This window comes from Rhinopithecus roxellana, chromosome 6, assembly GCF_007565055.1.
Source record: "Rhinopithecus roxellana isolate Shanxi Qingling chromosome 6, ASM756505v1, whole genome shotgun sequence".
Taxonomy (NCBI): domain Eukaryota; kingdom Metazoa; phylum Chordata; class Mammalia; order Primates; family Cercopithecidae; genus Rhinopithecus; species Rhinopithecus roxellana.
In genome coordinates this window covers 110,215,906-110,220,345 of record NC_044554.1, presented here as the reverse complement: position 1 = coordinate 110,220,345, position 4,440 = coordinate 110,215,906, and the positions used below count along the sequence as shown (strand labels likewise).

General features: G+C 49.4%; 1 pseudogene; it reads right to left on the bottom strand.

Moving 5' to 3' along the window:
• Nucleotides 1–200: 200 nt before the first annotated feature.
• LOC104678718 lies at nucleotides 201–1,128 on the bottom strand (annotated as a pseudogene).
• Nucleotides 1,129–4,440: the final 3,312 nt, after the last annotated feature.

Here is a 4,440-nt window from a genome sequence, read left to right as displayed (position 1 = left end):
CCACCATGCCCAGCTAATTTTTGTAGAGACAGGGTTTCACCATGCTGGTCCAGCTGGTCTTGAACTCCTGACCTCGTGATTCACCCACCTCAGCCTCCCAAAGTGCTGGGATGGATTACAGGCATGAGCCACCGTGCCTTTTTTTTTTTTCTTTTTCTTTTTCTTTTCTTTTTTTTTTTTAGTAACAGGCTTAATTCACTTTATTTTTCTTGTATAAAAAGCCTATGTTGTAGCACAGCTGGAGCCTGGGTCTGCTGCACAGAGACTCTGGTGTGGGTCTTGACAAGGTGGTCAGTGAATTCCTGATAGGGAGACTTGGTAAACACAGTCTCCTTCCAGAGGTCAGGGGTCAGGTAGCTGTAGGTCTTAGAGATGGCATCAAAGGTGGCCTTGGTGAAGTTGCCCAGGGTAGCAGTGCAGCCCCGGGCTGAGGTGTAGCAGTCATCAATACCAGCCATCATGAGCAGCTTCTTGGGCACAGGCGCTGAGACGATGCCAGTGCCCCTGGGTGCAGGGATAAGGCGCACCAGCACAGAGTCGCAGCGGCCTGTCACCTTGCAAGGGATGGTGTGGGGCCTGCCAATCTTGTTCCCCGGTAGCCTCTGCGCACCGGGACAATGGAGAGTTTGGCCAGGATGATGGCCCCACGGATGGCGGTGGCCACCTCCTTGGAGCACTTAACACCCAGGCCGACGTGGCCATTGTAGTCCCCGATAGCAACAAACGCCTTGAACCTGGTGCGCTGGCCAGCACGGGTCTGCTTCTGCACCGGCATAATCTTCAAAACCTCGTCTTTGAGAGAGGCCCCCAAGAAAAAGTCAATGATCTCAGATTCCTTAATGGGCAGAGAGAAGAGGTAGATGTCCTCCAGGGACTTGATCTTCATGTCCTTGACCAAGCGGCCCAGCTTGGTGACATCCACTCCTTATCCTCGGCCTTGCCTCCGCGAGCTCCGCGGCCTCGGCCCCGGCCCCGGCCCCGTCCACGGCCACGACCCCAGCCCCGTCCATGGCCACGACCCCAGCCCCGGATGCCACTGCCGAAACCTCCACAGAAGCCACCGCGGTTCCCCATCCCAGGGCCACCAGGGCCTCCGGGCCCCCCCGCTGCACCGGCGTCATCGGCCATTTGGTGTTTTCTCGGAGAAGAAGCTTTTTTTTCTTTCTTTTGAGATGGAGTCTCTCTCTTGTCTCCCAGGCTGGAGTGCAGTGGCAAGATCTCAGCCCACTGCAACCCCCGCCTCCAGGGTTCAAGCAATTCTCCTGCCTCAGCCTCCTGAGTAGCTGGGATTACAGGCATGTGCCACCACACCTGGCTACTTTTTGTATTTTTAGTAGAGACGGGGTTTCACCATGTTGGCCAGGCTGGTCTTGTACTCCTGACCTCAAGTGATCCACCTGCCTCGGCCTCCCAAAGTGCTGGGATTACAGGTGTGAACCACCATGCCCGGCCCCCAGCTAAGTTTTCTTTTACAGAGTTGGAGGGTGTGACCAGGCTTGACCTAATACTCATGCTATTGTTACAATGTGATTGTATTAATCATGCTATTTTACAATGTGTTTTCTTCATGGGCAAACACCTTAATTCATATTCTTGTAGGGAAGTTTCTTGCTTTTTTGTTATTTTAATTTTTTCAATGTTTTATAGAGAAGTTGGGGCAGTCTTACTACATTGCTCAAACTGTTCTCGAACTCCTGACTTCAAGTGATCCTCTCACATTTGCCTCTCTAAGTGCTGGGATTACAGGTATCAGTCACTGCGCTCAGCCCTGGTGTGGGGAGCAGGTTCTGAAGGGAGCAGGTTCTACAGGGAGCATGCCATCTTCGGCCATGGAGAAAGTTTATCTACCACCTTGTCACCCTCCTAAGAGGCAAAGGAGCACCTTCTGGTAACTTGAGATTATAAGAGATTGAGACCAGGCTGGGCAACATGGCAGGCAAAAACACGTTTCTAAAAAAAAAAAAAAAAAAAAAAAAAAAAAAAAAAAAAATTAGGCGAGCATGGTGGTGCATACCTGTAGTTCCAGCTCCTCAGGAGGCTGAGGCATGAGAACTGCTTGAACGCGAGAGGTGGAGGTTGCAGTGAGCAGAGATCATGCCATTGCACTCCAGCCTGGGTGATAGAGCCAGACCTTATCTCAAAGAAAAGGAAGGAAGGATAGGAAGGAAAGGAAAGAAGGGAAGGAAGGAAGGGAAGGAAGGGAAGGAAGGGAAGGAAGGGAAGGAAGGGAAGGAAGGGAAGGAAGGGAAGGAAGGGAAGGAAGGAAGGAAGGAAGGAGAGAGAGAGAGAAGGAAAGAAAGAAGGTAGAGAAAGAAAAAGAAGGGAGAGAAAGAAAGAACAGAGAGAGAGAAAGGGGTAAATGCCTAGCCCAAGGCCACACAGTGGCCTACAGCAAAACCCCATTGGTGGGCAAGTTCCAGGATCCAAGCTCTGAACTCTTTTCACAATGAACACTTAGCAAAATGTCATACACTCTGCTCGTTCACCATCATCATCAATTAACAAGTGGAACCTATAACCGAACTTTGAACAGATTCTCTTTTCTATCCAGTCTGAGCCTGTTTTGAATGAAGTAGAGAATCAAATCAAGACAGCATCATCATATTGAGTCAGTGGGTTAATTGCCTAGCCTAGGTTGGAAATAGCTTCCACTGGCCCCACTTAATACATGTTCTTCACTGTGACTGAAAAACTAAAGTCCTCAGGCCTGTCTGCTCACCCCGTTAGGGCACAGCTGTTGCTAAGCAGAACATTTCCCTGTACTGCCTGCCATGTGCGAAGCCGTCCGCCTTGAGAAGGCACCTGACAGAGCAAGAGAGAGAGGGTCTCTGTGACATGCAAGTGAAAATCAACAAGTAAAACAAATCAATACGACTAGGATAAATGCTTTTATTTTATTTTATTATATTTATTTATTTATTTTTGAGATGGAGTCTCGCTCTGTCGCCCAGGTTAGAGTGCAGTGGCATAATCTCAGCTCACTGCAACCTCCGCCTCCCAGGTTTAAGCGATTCTCCTGCCTCAGCCTCCCGAGTAGCTGGGATCAGAGGAGCCCGCCACCACACCCGGCTAATTTTTGTATTTTTTTAGGAGAGACAGGATTTCACCATCTTGGTCAGGCTGGTCTCAAACTCCTGACCTCAGGATCCACCTGCCTTGGCCTTCCAAAATGCTGTGATTACAGGTGTGAGCCACCGCACCTGGCCAGGATAAATGCTTTCTAAAAAGTGCTCTGATGGCGGGGCATGGTGGCTCATGCCTATAATCCCAGCACTTTGGGAGGCTGAGGCGGGTGGATCACGTAAGGTCAGGAGTTCAAGACCAGCCTGGCCAACACGGTGAAACTCTGTCTCTACTAAAACTACAAAAATTAGCCGGGCATGGTAGTGGGTGCCTGCAATCCCAGCTACTCGGGAGGCTGAGGCAGAAGAATCGCTTGAACCTGGGAGGCAGAGGTTGTAGTGAGCTGAGATTGACACTGCACTCCAGCCTGGGCAATAAGAACAAAACTCTGTCTCAAAAAAAAAAAAAAGAAACAAAAACGTGCTCTGACAGAGAATGAGCATGGGGCTTACTTTTGCTAGGGTGGACTGGGCATCATTTCTTCAGAAAAGGAAATAATGAAGACATACGTAAGATGAAGACCTGGAAGCTACAAAGGAGACAGTCAGGGGTTTAGGCAGGTCATTTGTATGAGCCTGCCTGGGCTGCTATAACAAAACACAGACGGGTGGCTTAAACAACAGAATTGGCTGGGCATGGTAGCTCATGCCCGTAATCCCAACAGTTTGGGAGGCCAAGGTGGGAGGATCACCTGAACCTAGGAATTCGAGGTTGCAGTGAGCTATGATCATGACACTGCAATCCAGCCTGGGTAACAGAGCGAGACCTTGTCTGTAAATAAATAAACATACATTTATTTCCACAGTTCTGGAGAGTAGGAAGCCCAAGAACAAGGTGCCTGCAGCTGCTGCCTCTGGCAAGAGTGGTCTTCCTGGTTTGTAGCTGCCACCTTCTCTAAGTATCCTCACATGGCAGAGAGAGGGGACTAGGATCAGCGCACCTCTCTTAACCTTAATTACCTCCTAAAGATCCTGTCTCCAGATACACTGACATTGGGTGTTAGGGGTTAAACACATGAATGGGTAGGGGAGAAACAATTCAGTCTATAGCATCATTTAATTTTTCTGTGCCTTAGGCATCTCCAAAACATAATTCCCACGAAGTGTAAATAAAAGAAGTCTTGGCTGAGAGCGGTGACTCACACCAGCAATCCCAGTACTTTGGGAGTACAGGATGGATTACTTGAGTTCAAAACAGCCTGGGCAACATGGTGAGACTACATCTCTACTAAAAATACAAAACATTGGCCCTAGGATTACCCCTGTAATCCTAGCACTTTGGGAGGCCAAGGTGGGTGGATTGCCTGAGCTCAGGAGT